Source organism: Stegostoma tigrinum, chromosome 27 (genome assembly GCF_030684315.1).
Source record: "Stegostoma tigrinum isolate sSteTig4 chromosome 27, sSteTig4.hap1, whole genome shotgun sequence".
In the NCBI taxonomy this organism is placed as follows: Eukaryota; Metazoa; Chordata; class Chondrichthyes; order Orectolobiformes; family Stegostomatidae; genus Stegostoma; species Stegostoma tigrinum.
The window spans coordinates 40,148,746-40,166,643 of NC_081380.1; the positions used below are offsets into that span (position 1 = coordinate 40,148,746).

General features: G+C 46.6%; 1 protein-coding gene across 1 annotated transcript in view; it reads left to right on the forward strand.

Annotated features, from left to right (window-relative positions):
• The first annotated feature begins 4,730 nt into the window (after nucleotides 1–4,730).
• LOC125464436 (multidrug and toxin extrusion protein 1-like) overlaps nucleotides 4,731–17,898 on the forward strand; it is a 57,279-nt gene continuing 44,111 nt past the window's right edge. The window contains exon 1 of the mRNA XM_059655451.1: nucleotides 4,731–4,842. The gene's annotated coding sequence lies outside the window, so the exon portion shown is untranslated. The remainder of the gene's footprint in view (nucleotides 4,843–17,898) is intronic.

Here is a 17,898-nt window from a genome sequence, read left to right on the forward strand (position 1 = left end):
GCTGGCTGCGTCAGCGTTTATTAATGCCCCAGTTGCCCCTTGAGAAGGTGGTAGTGAGCTGCCTCCTTGAACCGCTGCAGCCCATCTGCTCTAGGTTGCCCCACATTGCCCTTACGGGATGGAATTCCATGAGTTTGACCCAGGATGGTGAGTGGCTTGGAGGGAACCCAAAGGTGGTGGTGTTTCCAGGCATCTGTTGCCCTTGTCAATCGAGGTGGAAGTTGCCCGAGATTTGGAAGGTGGTCTGTATGAAGGATTGCTGAATTTCTGCAACGCATCTTGTAGATGGTGCGCACTGCTCCTGTCGAGCATTGGTGGTAAAGGGAGTGGCCGCTTGTAACATAAATGAATGATGATTTATAGTCACTTGTACATTACAATGAGCAACACACTAAAATACAGTGACATGATTCAACTTCCACCACAATCCAGCTGCCATTCGAATACTTCGGGAATAAAAGGATAAAGCTGAAGGAAAGTCCATCTTTGCTCTGCCACCTCCTCCATGAATCCCGAGACATGAGCCAGCCAAACAGTGGTATCCATGCCATCAGCAGCACCAGCCTCACCAATGTTGGAGTTGCTGCTCTTCAGGAGGTAGTTCTTCATCTCTGGGGCCACCTCGCTGATGGGCCGCCAAAGCCGGGTTCCATTGTGGACCCCCACTGGCCCCGCAAACAGCAGTGCCCCCACTTCCACTGTTGCTACCACGTCACCGAGAGCCAGCAGATCGCAGTTCCAGGCCTAGTACATCCAGGAGTTACCACCCACCTCGTCCCTACTCTGGGCCCACCACAGCCAGGAATTACCACCCTGTCCTCGTCGCCACACTGGGCCTACAGCAACCAGGAGTTACTGCTCCCTCCCCATCCCCACAGTGGGCCCACCACAACCAGGAATTACAACCATATCGTCCCCACACTGGGCCCACCACACCCAGGAATTACAACCATATCGTCCCCACACTGGGCCCACCACAACTAGAAATAACCGCCATCTCCTCCCCCAACACTGGGCCCACCACGACCAGGAATCCCCGGCTCCACCACTGCCGCTGCCGATAGGAAGGGGACGAAGGAAAAGAAGAAAAAGCAAAAAGACTAAAAAGGTCAGGAAAGAAATGAGGAAGTGGCCCAGGAATCTGGGATATGGGGACAATCAAGTCACTACTTTATCCTGGATGGCATCAAGCTTCTTGAGCGCTTCATCGCACTCCTGACTTGTGCCATGGAGATGATGGACAGACTATGAAGAGTCTACGTGCTATAGTCCATCTCTAATTATTTGTTTCATTCATTCCTACTATGAATTTGGTCTTTCTCCACTATATTCCTTACTTCCCTTACCCACCCATTAATGTCATGTCTTTAGCTCCCTGGATCCTAATCTTGGAGAATTTCCATCCTAAACAGCTGTGTACACCAACTCTGCCTCCTTTCTTAAACCTTGCCACCTCATCAAGCTCTTGGTCACCCGACCAAATGGCTCCTTCCTTGGCTTCATGTTGAGTTTTATTGCCTGTTGACACTCATGCATATCTCTAACAGAGGTTCTACAGGATTGGTATGTCATATAAATGCAAGTTGTTGTTGGTGTTGATCTCATTCCATGAACCTCACCAGCCAGCGAGTGCCTCACACGAGTGAGCCGTCCTCCCGTGTGAGCCAAGCGACTGCCAAAAGTGTGAACTCCCCAAGAACTGCATTAAGCTGGAGCCCAATCTCACCCTCACCCAATGCCCCCCACACAAATGGGGCTTCCAGGATGGGTCACTGACAATGGTGATGAGCTGGGACCCCGAGCTGATGATCCTGTTCTTTAGCCTGGGGCCACTGAAGCAACTGCTGGGCTCTAGTGGCCCTTCCATTGAGAGCAGCAGGGAAAGACCAGGCTTTTTCACAAGGAACACCTCATCAGCTGATAAAGGCACTGAGCTGGAAACTGATAGGAAGCAATGCAATTTCATCACTATGTTATACAGGAGACATTAGGATCAATAAATGGGTTCAACTGTTATGATATAAGTCATGTTGAGGTTGTACAGGACATTGGTGAGGCCCCTTCTGGTGTACTCTGTCACATCCTGGTCACACTGTTCTGGGAAGGATGTCATTATTAGGGTGGTATGATGGCTCAGTGGTTAACACTGCTATCTCACAGCACCAGGGTTCGACCCTCGTGCGACTGTCTGTGTGGAGTTTGCACATTCTCCCCGTGTCTGTGTGGGTTTCCTCTGGGTGCTCCGGTTTCCTCCCACAGTCCAAAGATGGGCAGGTTAGATGGACTGGCCATGCTAAATTACCCACAGTGTTCAGGGATGTGTAGATTAGGTGGGTTCCAGAGGGATGGATCTGGGTGGGATAGTACGAGGGTCACTGTGGGCTTATTGGGCCAAAGGGTTTGTTCCCACACTGTAGGGATTCTATGGACTATTCTTCCTGAAGTCGGAGAGGGTTTCAAAGAGATTTACTAGGATATGGGAGGTTATGGGTAATAAGGAAAGCTTGGCTAACAATTGTACAGTAAGAGGTTGAGACATGACCTCATGGAAGTTTACAGGATCAGTGGGAGTAGAGATATGGTTAGTGGTCGGACGGGGGATTTCAGAACTGGGGCCACATTTTAAATTTGAGAGGAGTGAGATATAAAAAAGACATGAGGCACTTTTTTTTAACACAGAGGGTGGTTCACGTGTGGAATGAACTTCTGAGGAAATTCTGGATGCTGACATAGTTACGACATTCTGAGGCAGGGTCACTGGACCCGAACAGTTAATTCTGATTTTTCTACACAGATGTTGACGACCGGCTGTGCTTTTCCAGCAACTTCTGTTTTTGCATCTGGTTCACTACTGTCCCTCAGGGAAGGAAACTGCCATGTTTACCTGGTCTGGTCTACATGTGACTCCAGGCCCACAGGAATGAGGTTGACTCCTGAAAAGGGATGGGCAATAAATGCTGGTCCAACCAGCGATGCCCTTTTCCTACAAATGATTGATTGCCAGACACTAGCGAATTTCCATGTTTATTGCAGCGGAATTTCCATGTTTAAGGAACTGCACTTTAATTTGCTTGTACTCAAATGACGTGGTACAGATGACAGTGTCAAAGACAGATCTGCGTTTGTATAGCATTGGGAGTCAATTATCTCAGCTCCAGTTATCCCGGAGACCAAATACTTCCAAATCAACTGGTCCCCAGATGGTATTATACACCTCCTGACAAAATGCAACATGAACAGAGGCCTCCTGACTCAGAGGCACGGACACTTCTACTGCTTCATGAGCCCTAAACGTACTCAGGTTTATTATTAGTTGCATGACACAACTCTGGAACAGCTAGAACTTGAACCCGGGCCCACTGAGTGAGAGATAGGGACACTACAGTTGTACCCCAAGAGTCTCAAAGTTCCTCAGGGAAGTATCTGAGGCCTGACCAGCTTGAACGATCATCCGTCCAATATGAGGTCAGAAGGCCAGGAGGTTCACTGCAAATTGAGTGGTGGTAAGGTAAAGCAGTCCATGCCCATATGAACAAAGATCTGCACAACAGTTAGGCTTGGGCTGATCAAGAACTCAAACCAGGTGTCACACCAACAAGAGAGAATTGAACCGTCTTCATTGTGACACTCAACAGAATTACACTCAGTCATCCACCATCAACATCCTGGAACAGGGGCCAGGTGCGAGCAAAACACTATTTTATCATGGCTTTAGGTGTTAGTTCTGTTTTGTCTCCCAAAGTATTGCTCTGTGAGATTTGGCATCTTGCTGATGACCCTAAGAGCTGCTCGTCCCCTACTGTCTGCCTTCTGTTGTATCAGCGCCATGAGAGGGCCAGGCTTGCTGACTACACGTAAGCAGGCAGTGAGACGGAGAAGGTGTGACATGAATTCTGTCACAAAGCCAGCGCTTTGCTCTCCAGTGCAAAATTTACATTCCCCGGTTTCAAAATGGGAGCTAACTCACTCAGGCGCAGAATAGAAACATGGTCCTTTAATCTCCAAATATCCAAATGAGGTGACAATCTCTCATGAAACGTTTAAACATCTGTTCACAGTTGGTCATTGTTCGTAATTATTTTCTTTATGGTATATTTGGGAGTCAATTGGAGTTGATCAGTAGTAAAGGATTTGTGTGAATGTTGGCTGCGGGTTGTCCTTTGGTCACACTCTCTCTATTCCTGTTGTGGTGAGTAACTGTGCTCAGTCTCTCCATTGGTCACTGGGGTCTACATGTCCTTTGAGAGAATGAAGTGTACGGTCAGTCCAATGGCCAGGATCACGGGCCCTGAGAGGAAGGCTAGGCCACGGCGAATGATCAGTTGTTTTGTGGACAGGATTTCTCCGACTGAGGTAACTCCAGTGTCCGCAGTGGAAGATGTATCCATCACCCGGTCCTCCTCTGTTTGTATTTCTGACTGACAAACATTAGGAACTGGATTCACTGCCCTGTTTCTTGCGTCCACACCTGGAAAGGAAAATCACATTTCAATGTTGTGAGTCCATAACAATTCCTATTAATTGTATTGTTTAAAGGTGGGCTGGTGATCAGCCCAATAATCTCCTCCATGACTCCCAGTCATTCCCAATACCACATGATCTACATGTAGGAGAATTGTGTCAAAAATACAGGAGCCACTTTAACACCTGAAGGTGGCAGGGCAGGTGGAGAGATCAGTTAATAAAACAGTCAGTGTTTCTCAGCTTCATTACAAGAACAAGGAGGTGATGTTGGTCGTGATTTGAGCTCAGCTGGAGTATCGTGTATCGCTCTAATTGCCACACCAGAGGAAGGATGTGAACACATCGAAGAGAGTGCGAGAACAATTTACAAGAACGGCAGTGAGTAATGATGAAATTTGAAGAGCCAGCTGAGACTAAATGAGCCGAATGGCCTCCTTCAGTCCCATAATAATTCTATGATTCTGGGAAACTGTGGAAGGGCAGAACAGAGGTCACACCTCCAGTACAATGCAGCCCCCATTCCATCATTTACTGCTTTTTAAAAAGTGGCACTTGTGAACTATTACTGTTGGTGATACCACCAAACATCAAAGAGTTCAACTTTCCTGACGGAATGCTGTTCTATCTGACTATTTCATAATACATATGTTCTTGAATGTAACTTTCGCTTTCATAATTAACCGTCTAAGTGTAGCAAAATGGGCATTCATGAAGTAAATGCAGTTCAAACAAGTTCGGCATTAATTACAGTTAACATTGGGCTTGCATTCACATTTAAGTGTGAGTGGAGAAAAAGTATCAACAATAAATGACCCACCTTCAAGACTAGAATGAAGCAGACTGGAGAAAGACCAATTGTATCCATTGGAAATATATGTTACACCTTTGACCTTCAGAATGAAAGACTTACATTGACGGCCAAATTATTGGGCACATTACCTGATGAAGATGTCACAAAGATATCATGTTGCTGAAGTGATCGTGTTTCTGGGTCAAGCCTTTTTTCGAATGTTCTTTGTATAAATGCTGACAGAAGCAAACCGTTCAGTATGTATTTCATGAGGGAAGTGCATCTTTAAGATCTAAGCTGGCTTACACCTTGTGGAGGGAACCTCTGCAGTGCCCCTCACTGAGTCTTGTGGCAGAAAGAATCAACTTGAGTTGGCAGCTTGAAGAAGCTGTAGAGAAGTTATAGAAGTAATCTGGAACTAAAATCGGAGATCCACAGAAGATCTTCCATGTATCTACAAATCCAGAATGATTGAGGCAGGAGGATGGCTTGGACGGTGGTAAGGAAAAGCCAGGGAACTATGGGTCAGTGAGCCTGACATCGGTGGTGCACAAGCTGTTGGAGGGACAGAATTTACTTGTGTTTGGAAAAGCAAGGGCTGATTAGTATAGCGAACATGGATTTGTGCATAGGAAATCAGATCTCACTAACTTGATTGAGCTTTTTGAAGAAATGACAAAGAAGATTGATGAAGGCAAAATGGTGGAGGTTGTCTATGTAGGATACAGGAAGGCATTCGAGATGGTTCTGTATGGTAGCCTAGTTAGCAAGGTTAGGTCACATGGAATACAGGGACAGCTAGCCATTCAGATACAAATTGGCTTCATGGTAGCAGACAGAGGATGGTCGTGGAGGGCTGCTTTTCGGACTGGAAACCACTGACCGGGGAGCACCAAAAGGATTGGTGCGAGATCCAGTGCTTTTTCCATTTTACATGAATGGATAGTAAGTTTGAAGATGACACCAAAATTGGAGGTGTAGTGCACAGTGAGGAAGATTATCTCAGAGTACAAAGGGACCTTGATCAGATGGGCCAATGGGCTGAGGCATGTCATGTGGAGTATAATGTAGATAAATGTGAGGTGTTGCATTTTGGTTCAGCAAATCAGGGCAGAACTTATACACTAGAAGGTAAGGTCCTGGTGCTTGTTGCCAAACAAAGTGACCTTGAAGTACAGTTTCATTGTTCCTTGAAGGTGGAGTCACAGGTAGACAGGATGGTGAAGAAGGCGTTTGGTATGCTTGACTTTATTGGTCAGTGCATTGACTATAGGATTTGGGAGGCCATGGTGCAGCTGTACAGACCATTGGTGAGACACTTTTGGAATACTGTGCACAATTCTGGTCTCCCTGCCATCGGGAAGATTATGTCAAATCTGAAAGAGTTCAGAAAAGATTTACAAGCATGTTGCCAGGGTTTGGTGGATTTGAGCTACAGGGAGAGGCGAAAGCCGAGGGTCAACCTAAAAGAGGATTATAAAATCATTTGGGGGATAAATTTTCCCCAGGGTAGGGGACTCCAAAACTAAAGGGTCTCGGTTTAAGGCGGGAGAGGGAAGATTTAAAAGGGACCTACAAGGCAGATTTTTCATAGAGAGGGTGATGTGTGTATGGAATGCGCTGTGTGTATGGAAGTGGTGGAGGCTGGTACAATGACAACATTTAAAAGGCATCTAGATGAGTACATGAATAGGAAGGGTTCAGATGGATATGAGCCAAATGTTGGCTAAAGGGAAATTCAATTAATTTAGGATATCTGCTCGGCATGAATGAGCTTTCGTGCTGTACATCTCTATGATTCTATAATCCCTTTCGTGTTCCTTGGTTTTAAAACTGTGTTTTTCTGATTTCAGTCTACAATCACAAGTCTTGCACAATAAAAAGAAATATGGACTAATGCATTCAGTGTGCTGGGAATGCCTCAGATATCAGAGATAATAGGAACTGCAGATGCTAGAGAATCCAAGATAATAAAATGTGAGGCTGGATGAACACAGCAGGCTAAGCAGCATCTCAGGAGCACAAAAGCTGACGTTTCGGGCCTAGACCTCTCTGATGAAGGGTCTAGGCCCGAAACGTCAGCTTTTGTGCTCCTGAGATGCTGCTTGGCCTGCTGTGTTCATCCAGCCTCACATTTTATTACCATGCCTCAGATATCATTCTGGTGTGGAAAATTCTTCCTTTCATTTCACTCTGGAAAGGCTTCACAATCTGGAATCATTTTCCAGACGAAAGGCTTTGTCCAGGAACTGCAGAAAATGACATGGAGTGGCTTCTCCTGTTCCCTCGAACTTTCTTGAAGTCATTTCAGGAGCTGTGAAAGGCTCCTAGATTATAGCCCACTTTCAAATCTTTGTGAACTTGAAGTCAGCTTATTCTCTGCTGTTTGTTTCTGAACTCAAACCAAATCCCGTTCCCTTATCCACCCTGTGTGCACTGAACGACCGTGGCTGCCAGTCAAGCAGCATCAAGATGTTACAGTGACCATCTATATTTTGAAATCCATGACCCCAATCTGTCCCTGTCACCTCTCCAGCCTGACACCACTCCGCAGTGTCTGTGCCCCTCTCTTAACTTGAATTGCTGACTTTAATCACTCCAATAAAAATCGTCATGTCGTCAGCTGAGCCTCCTTTATGAAAAACATCTTGCAAATTCTTGTTGCAAAATGTTCAGAAGTTAAATGTTTTGGCCAAATAAAATTATGGTGCATCAAACCACCATCCAGCCCGAAATAGCTTCTCCAAGGACCGTCGTAGAATAAAGGGCTTCACGATAGGTTCTAGCAAACAATTATTCAGAAGAATTTGGAAGAGATTCTGTTGTAATGCAGCTTACTCACACAAACTCCAACTCACCCCTAAGCAGAGCACGGGCACAAGCTTCACAAAACTCCTTTAGAAACGGCGACATGCGGCATTTGACAATGACGTGCATTGATATAGTGCCTTTTACTGTAGCACAATAGATCCGAGGTATTAATCAGGCAAACACTTGTCCACAGCACGAATGCAATTTGGAAGGGAGTTCTAGGCCTTTGCTTCAGCAACAGTGAAGGAATGGGGACATAATTCCAAGTCACTGTGATGTTTAGGCTGGAGGGAAATTTGCAGATTATGATGGTCACATGAATCTGCAACCCTTCATCTTCCAGGGGGTACAGTTTGTATCTGGAATTTGTCATTTCAGGAGACTCTGTAAGTTACTGCAGTGCATCTTGCGTACAGTCAGCTCTACTTGCTGGTGGATCAGAATTAGAGCATTTATTTATTCCCAGAAGGTGGGTGTCATTGGCTAAGCCAGCATTAATGACCTATTCTTTATTGCTAAGAGGGCAGTTAAGACTGACATTTCTGAGAGTCTGGAGTCACATGTAGACCAGACCAGGTAAAGAAATTTCTCTCCAAAAAGGACAGAAGTGCTGGGATCTTTCTGACCAGCAACAATGTCATCATTGGTTTCCTAATTTTTGTTGAATGCAAATTCCACCAACTGCTGCAGTGGGGTTTGAACCTGGGTCTCCAGAACATTACCTGTGTCTCTGGATTACTGTTTGAGTGGTGATATCACTGGGCCTTCACCTCCACAAATGAAGAGAATGTTTAAGGCCATGGAAGAGTTCTATTCAAGATGGCTGCTTTATGTTGCAAGTGAGTGAGCTTCTTGAGTGCTACAATAGATGGAGATTATTCCATTGCATTCCCCACTTGTGCCTTGTAGATGATCAACACTGTTTGGGGAGTCAGGAGCTTCGTTCCCTGGGACAGAATTTCAGCCTCTGGATGTAAGTTGCTTGGCTTGCATCAACATCAAAAGAATACCTAACGATGAGGCAGTGATCATGTCAGAGTTACATCATCAAGTCAAATGAGCTGGGAGTGAGAAGAAGCTTGAACCTAGTGAGAAGAGAATGGCCCAGATCTCCTAACCAGGATCAGAAGTCCCATTTTCCTATTCTAATCATTTCTGATCCTGATTGGACAGGAGCATAGAACATAGAACAGTACAATACAGCACATGTTGTGCCGACCTATCATCCTACTCTAAGATCAATCTACCCTGCATACGCTACATTTTCTTATCCTCCATGTGCCTATCCAAGAGTCACTTAAATGTCCTGAAAGTATCTGACTCCACTACCACCACCAGCAGCACATTCCACACACCCACCACTCTCCGTGTTAAAAAACCTACCTCTGACATCTCCCCATGCCTTCCGCCAATCACCTTTAAATTATACCCTTCGTAATAGTCATTTCCGCCCTGGGAAAATGTTTCTGGCTGTCCACTCTATCTATGCCTCTCATCATCTTTTAAACCTCTGTCAGGTCACATCTCATCCTTCTTTGCTGCTATGAGAAAAGCCCTAGCTCCCTCAACCTTTCCTCATAAGACCTGCCCTCCATTCCAGGCAGCATCCTGGTAAATCTCTTCTGCACCCTCTCTAAAGCTTCCTCATCCTTCCAACAATAAGGCAACCAGAACTGAACACAATATTCCAAGTGTGGTCCAACCAGAGTTTTGAAGAGCTGCAGCATAACCTCGCGACTCTTAAACTCAATTCTCCTGCCAATGACCTCCCACAAAGTTGCCACCCAGGTGAATAAGGTTGTTAAGAAAGCATATGGTGTTTTGGCTTTCATTAACAGGGGGTTCGAGTTTAAGAGCCGTGAGGTTATGCTGCAGCTCTACAAAACCCTGTTGAGACCACACTTGGAATATTGTGTCCTGCTCTGGTTGCCCTATTATAGGAAAGATGTGGGGACTTTGGAGAGGGTGCAAGGGAGGTTTACCAGGATGCTGCCTGGACTGGAGGGCTTGTCTTACGAGGAGAGGTTGACTGAGCTCGGACTTTTCTCTCTGGAGAGAAGGAGGAAGAGAGGTGACGTGATCGAGGTGGACAAGGTAATGAGAGGCATGGATAGAGTCGACAGCCAGAGACTTTTCCCCAGGGCAGGATTGACTGCCACGAGGGGTCATAGTTTTAAGGTGTTCGGAGGAAGGTATAGAGGAGACGTCAGAGGGAGGTTCTTCACCCAGAGAGTTGTGAGCGCATGGAATAGTTTACCAGTGGTAGTCGTGGAAGCAGAGCCATTAGTGACATTGAAGCGACTGCTGGACATGCACATGGACAGCAGTGAATCGAGGGGAATGTAGGTTAGGTTATTTTATTTTTGGATTAGGATTATTCCACGGCACAACATCGTGGGCCGAAGGGCCGGTACTGTGCTGTACTTTTCTATGTTCTATGTTCTATGTAATGAAAGCCAGCACACCAAATGACTTCCTTACAACCCTATCAACTTGGGTAGCAACTTTGAGGGATCGATGGACGTGGATCCCAAGATCCCTCTGTTCCTCTACGCTACTGAGAATCCTGCCATTAACCCTGCATACTGCATTCAAATTCGACCTTTCAAAATGAATCACTTCCCACGTTTCTGGGTTGAATTCCACCTGCCGCTTCTTTGCCCAGCTCTGCATCCTGTCAATGTCCCGTTGCAACCTCCAACAGCCCTCCCCAAGATCCACAACTCCGCCGACCTTCATGTCATCGGCAAACTTACTAACCAACTCTTCCATTTCCACATCCATGTCAGTTATTAAGATCATGAAGAGCAGAGGTCGCGGATCCCTGCGGAACACCACTGGTCACCGAACTCCAGACTGAACAATTTCCATCTCCTACCACCCTCTGTTTATTATTGGACAGCCAATTCTGTATCCAGACAACCAAGTTTCCCTAAATCCCAGGCCTCCTTTCTTTCTGAATGACCCTACCATGGGGAACCATGTCAAATGCTTTTCTAAAATCCATATACACCACATCCATACCTCAACCTTCATCAATGTGTTTTGTCACATCCTGAAAGAATTCAATAAGGTTGTGAGGCATGACTTTCCCATCACAAAGCCATGCTGACCATTTCTAATCAAACTATGCTTTTCCAAATAACCATAAATACTATCTACTATCGGGCAGTTTTCTGGGTGACTGTTCGGGCTAGGTGTCTCCTCAAATGAAGCTATCTTCTCAAATGAAGAAAAGTCAAACTGGACTTAGGGTTTATAAATAAATAGTAGGAGGGTAGGTTCAGTTGCATGGAAAATTAAGGAAAAGATTAAAGGGAGAGAGGGCTGAGAAGTGAATATTGATGTTTCTTTAACAAGTAGTAAGATGGAGAGTGTGGAAACGGTCAGGAACCTAACCTCAGAAGCAGCAGATAGGGTACAACCATGAGGTGGAGGGCAGTTAATGCTGGACTGAGGGTGTGGTACTTCAATGCATGCGGTGTACAAAACAAGGTAAGTGAAGTTGTAGTGCAGTTTGGAATTAGCCGGTACGATGTGGGTATCGCAGAGACGTGGCTTCGAGGGCATCAGAGATATCCTAAATGTCCTTGGGGGTGGGGTCGCCTTGTTAGTAGGAAATGAAATTGAATCAATAGCAAGAAAAGCATCATGGATTGAGAAAGCATGGGATCTGTTTGGGTAGAGTTGGGATCAGGAAAGGCAAAAGGACCCTGGTGGGCATTAGGACAGACACCCCCCCGCCCCCCCCAAAAGCTGTAGTCAGGATGTGGGGAAGAGAATAAAACAAGAGATAGAAAAGATTTGTAAGAAAGGCTCTATTACAATAATTGTGGGGGACTTCAAAATGCAGGTGGGCTGCGAAAATCAAATTGTTTGCAGAGCCGAAGAAAGGCAATTTGCCAGGTGGGTGAGGGGTTAGCGTGCCAGCAGGTGGTTGAAGGTGCAGGGTGGCAAATGGGTGCAAGGCTGGGTTGTCAGCTTTAGCAGGTGGGTTGGGGGTTAGGATGGCAACTGAGTGTCGGTTAGGGTGGCAGTTGGGTGAGGGGCTGGGGTACCAGATAGATGAGGAACTGGGGTGGTAAATACATGAGGGGTTGAGTGGCCGAGCAGTTCAAGGCCTAGGGTGGCAGGTGAGTGAGAGGGTAATGTATCAACTAAGGGGTAGTAGCCATGCTAGGAAGTGTGGGTGGTAGTTGGGTGGTGTTGGGTGGACTCAATCAGGGGAATGAGGAGTAGGATACGGTTGGGTTGGTTTGAGATGAGGATTGTGTGTATGATGGGTGGTAAAAGGGTTTGTTGGGGTGGGGTGTTGGGTTGGGTGGGGGCTACAAATTGTTAGGTCCGGGCATGTGTTGGGAGATGCAGCGGTCATATTGGATAAGATTTGTGAAGACGGTTATGGATCAAGGAGTGTTGTTGGATCTGAGGGAGATGGGGAGTTGGGGTTGGGAGTCAGGTCAGGTCCAGCAGAGGGGGACCGTCGGGTCTAGTGCGGGGTTTGAGGGGTAGTGTTGGGGGTCAGGTTGGGTGTTGTGTTATACAATGTTGGCCCCAGGAAGTGAATGTCAGGGGACAGAGGCAGCATCGGTGCTGAGCTGCAGTGAGGGGCATGATGTGACGGTGTGGGGGCGTCATTGGTGAGTCAGGGGGAATTATCCAGGAGTAGAACCTCTTCTAATTCCTCTAACCATTTCTGGGTCACTATTGACACCGTCTGGACCATTAAACATTTCCAATGGTACCTCAGAGCTGGGGTTTTTCCCAGAAGGTTCCAAAGCGAGGATAACTGACCATTGGAAGTTTCAATTTCCAGGACAATTCCTGTGCAATCAATTGCTTCTGGATTTCTAGTTGGTCTTTACACAGGAGTGCAGTCGACGCTACTGCAAAGACTGTTTTCCCATCGGAAGATCTGGGTTTTTTGTACAGACAGATGAAGTCGTGAATAACGTGTTCTTCCAGAACATTCCATGAGCTCCATCAGCAATACTTTGGGAGACGAAACACGAGCTAACACTGAAAGTCACAATAAAATAGTGTCTTGCTCGCACCTGGCCCCTGTTCCAGGATGTTGATGGTGGATGACTGAGTGTAATTCTGTTGAGTGTCACAATGAAGACGGTTCAATTCTCTCTTGTTGGTGTGACACCTGGTTTGAGTTCTTGATCAGCCCAAGCCTAACTGTTGTGCAGATCTTTGTTCATATGGGCATGGACTGCTTTACCTTACCACCACTCAATTTGCAGTGAACCTCCTGGCCTTCTGACCTCATATTGGACGGATGATTGTTCAAGCTGGTCAGGCCTCAGATACTTCCCTGAGGAACTTTGAGACTCTTGGGGTACAACTGTAGTGTCCCTATCTCTCACTCAGTGGGCCCGGGTTCAAGTTCTAGCTGCTCCAGAGTTGTGCCATACAATTAATAATAAGCCTGAGTACGTTTGGGGCTCATGAAGCAGTGGAAGTGTCCCTGCCCCTGAGTCAGGAGGCCTCTGTTCATGTTCCATTTGCTCTAGAGGTGTGTAATACCATCTCGGAACCAGTTGATTTGGAAGTATTTGGTCTCAGGGATAACTGGGGCTGAGATAATTGACCTCCAATCCTATACAAACGCAGATCTGTCTTTGACACTGTCATCTGTACCACGTCATTTGAGTACAAGCAAATTAAAGTGCAGTTCCTTAAACATGGAAATTCCACTACACTAAACATGGAAATTCGCTAGTGTTCGTCCCTCATGTCTTTTTTATATCTCACTCCTCTCAAATTTAAAATGTGGCCCCAGTTCTGAAATCCCCCGTCCGACCACTAACCATATCTCTACTCCCACTGATCTTGTAAACTTCCATGAGGTCATGTCTCAACCTCTTACTGTACAATTGTTAGCCAAGCTTTCCTTATTACCCATAACCTCCCATATCCTAGTAAATCTCTTTGAAACCCTCTCTGACTTCAGGAGAATAGTCCATAGAATCCCTACAGTGTGGGGACAAACCCTTTGGCCCAATAAGCCCACAGTGACCCTCGTACTATCCCACCCAGATCCATCCCTCTGGGACCCACCTAATCTACACATCCCTGAACACTGTGGGTAATTTAGCATGGCCAGTCCATCTAACCTGCCCATCTTTGGACTGTGGGAGGAAACCGGAGCACCCAGAGGAAACCCACACAGACACGGGGAGAATGTGCAAACTCCACACAGACAGTCGCACGAGGGTCGAACCCTGGTGCTGTGAGATAGCAGTGTTAACCACTGAGCCATCATACCACCCTAATAATGACATCCTTCCCAGAACAGTGTGACCAGGATGTGACAGAGTACACCAGAAGGGGCCTCACCAATGTCCTGTACAACCTCAACATGACTTATATCATAACAGTTGAACCCATTTATTGATCCTAATGTCTCCTGTATAACATAGTGATGAAATTGCATTGCTTCCTATCAGTTTCCAGCTCAGTGCCTTTATCAGCTGATGAGGTGTTCCTTGTGAAAAAGCCTGGTCTTTCCCTGCTGCTCTCAATGGAAGGGCCACTAGAGCCCAGCAGTTGCTTCAGTGGCCCCAGGCTAAAGAACAGGATCATCAGCTCGGGGTCCCAGCTCATGGCCATTGTCAGTGACCCATCCTGGAAGCCCCATGTGTGTGGGGGGCATTGGGTGAGGGTGAGATTGGGCTCCAGCTTAATGCAGTTCTTGGGGAGTTCACACTTTTGGCAGTCGCTTGGCTCACACGGGAGGACGGCTCACTTGTGTGAGGCACTCGCTGGCTGGTGAGGTTCATGGAATGAGATCAACACCAACAACAACTTGCATTTATATGACATACCAATCCTGTAGAACCTCTGTTAGAGATATGCATGAGTGTCAACAGGCAATAAAACTCAACATGAAGCCAAGGAAGGAGCCATTTGGTCGGGTGACCAAGAGTTTGATGAGGTGGCAAGGTTTAAGAAAGGAGGCAGAGTTGGTGTACACAGCTGTTTAGGATGGAAATTCTCCAAGATTAGGATCCAGGGAGCTAAAGACATGACATTAATGGGTGGGTAAGGGAAGTAAGGAATATAGTGGAGAAAGACCGAATTCATAGTAGGAATGAATGAAACAAATAATTAGAGATGGACTATAGCACGTAGACTCTTCATAGTCTGTCCATCATCTCCATGGCACAAGTCAGGAGTGCGATGAAGCGCTCAAGAAGCTTGATGCCATCCAGGATAAAGTAGTGACTTGATTGTCCCCATATCCCAGATTCCTGGCCACTTCCTCATTTCTTTCCTGACCTTTTAAGTCTTTTTGCTTTTTCTTCTTGTCCTTCGTCTCTTTCCTATCGGCAGCGGCAGTGGTGGAGCCGGGGATTCCCGGTCGTGGTGGGCCCAGTGTGGGAACAAGATGGCGGTTATTTCTAGTTGTGGTGGGCCCAGTGTGTGGGGACGAGATGGCGGTAACTCCTGGTTGTGGTGGGCCCAGTGTGGGGAGTAGATGGTGGTTATTCCTTGTTGCAGTGGGCCCAGTGTGGGGACGAGATGGTGGTAACTCTGAGTTGCAGTCTGGCACAGTGTGGGGACGAGGACAGGGCAGTAGCTTCTGGTTGCTCTGGGCACAGTGTGGGGACGAGGAGGAGGCAGGAACTCCTGGTTGTGGCAGGCGCAGTGTGGGGATGAGGACTGGGGGGGTAACTCCTGGTTGCGGTAAGCCCAGTATGGGGATAGGGAGTGGGCATTAACTCCTGGTCATTGTAGGCCCAGTGTGGGGACAATGTGGGTGGTAACTCCTGGTTACAGTAGGGCCAGTGTGGGCATGGGGAGTGGGCAGTAATTGCGGTCAAAGCCTCCAGTGAGGTTGTGCTAAAACCCTTCACTGTTGACATGCCAGGGAGGTATATATTGGAAGTCCTCAAAGGTTGACTGGAGGTCAAGTTGGCAGAAGGCCTAACCAAAACTTTGCCAGTAGACAGCACTCAGGCTGGTTGTGACTGGTTCCTCCTGAACCTTTGTGATGTTTTAGAACTTGGCTTCCACTGTTCTAAGGTGGCTGATGGCTGATGGCCGCTCCTTAATTGAATTTGGCCAATTTTCTGTCAGGCCTGATTTCTCCGGCTTTGGATCAATTTTAAGTCACCACCATCCAAATCCACAACCAGTACCATGTAGAAGGACAGGGGCAGCAGCTACGTGGGGAATACCACGACCTGCAAGTTCCTCTCGCTGTTGGGTCAAAATCCTGGAATGCCCTCCATAGGACCATGTGCTCTACCTATAGCAGGTGGGCTGCTGTGGTTCAGGAAGGCAACCAGGGACAGGCAACAAATGCTGTTCCTGTCAGCAAAATCAATTACCCATGAAATAATTTTTTTTTCAATTAGCACAGATAACGTAGAGGGCCATACTTGTTGAAGGGCATACACACACACATAGGGAGAAACAAGACGATGCAAAGGATTTGAAAGGGGGGTTTAAAATCAAGGCTTTACTGAAGTGGCTGTGAATGTAGGTCATTGAGCCCAGGGATGGCGGATAAGTGAGGGCTGGTCTGAGTTCGCTCACGGCCATTCGTGTGTTTCTCATGTCTCTCCTCATGCTCCCTTCGAAACCCACGTTCGACTCCCTTGATCCTCTTCCCTTCCAACCTCTGACCACCAGAGTTCCCTCCTGGTCATTATTTCTCCTCACATTGGAAACAGTTCTCTCTCTTTGGAATCCTTTGGTCATTTAAATCTGCCATTGTCACCTTTCCCTTCAAAAGAAAATTTATATTTGACCTGACCATACTTGCAGATATATGGAAAACACAGAATTAGGGAGGCAATGGCCTGGTGATATTATTGCTGGACTGTTAATCCAGAGACCCATCTCATTCTCTGGGGGCCCAGGTTTGAATCCTGCCATGATAGATCATGCAATTTGAATTCAATTAAAAATAACTGAGGCTAAGAATCTAATAGTGACTGTGAATCCATTGTCGAATGTTGGGAAAACCCATCTGGTTCACTAAAGCCCTTTCAGGGAAGGACACTGCCATCCTTACCCGGTCCAGCCCACATGTGACTCCAGACCCACAGCAATGTGGTTGACTCTGAACAGCCCTCTGGGCAATTAGGGATGGACAATAAACGCTGCCCGGCCAGTGACACCCTCATCCAGGGAGTGAATAAAAACAATCAGCCACGGGCATTCTGGAAGCGAGGGAATGTCCAGTTTATTTTGTTAAAAAGACGAGGCACTGATAAAATAAAATAAAGAACAGCAGATGCTGGAAATCTGAAACATAAACAGAGAGAAATATATACCCAGTGCGTCTGGTCCCATCTGAGGGGAGAAAATCAGGGTTAATGTGTTGAGCCCAGTGACACATTGTCTGTATGTGAATGAGAGAAGTTAGCAGGAAGGTCGAGGAGGCACAAAGGATGACAAGAGGCATGTTAGTCTCCATTTCAATAGGTGTGTCTTGCTGCAATTCCTTACGGCTTTGGTGAGATAACATCTGGAATACTTCATAGAGCTGTGGTCTCCTTACCCAAGGAAGGATGTCGTTGCAGTCAAAGTTCATCAGACGGACCACTGGAGTAAGAAGCTCACTCTGCAAGGAGAGATTGAACACACTGGTCCTGTACTCTTATAGGGATAAGAAAAATGAAAGGTGACTTCACTGAAATGATTAAAATTCTTCAGTGGCTTGACTGGTTACGGTCTAGAACCAGGGAGGTAGTTGAGGAATAAGGAGTTGGTTGGTTGGGAGTGAGATGAGTGCTAATGCCTGTCGGAGATTTGTAATTCTTTGGAATTCTCGACTGTGGATGATCAATTACTGAGGGAATTCAGGATTCGGC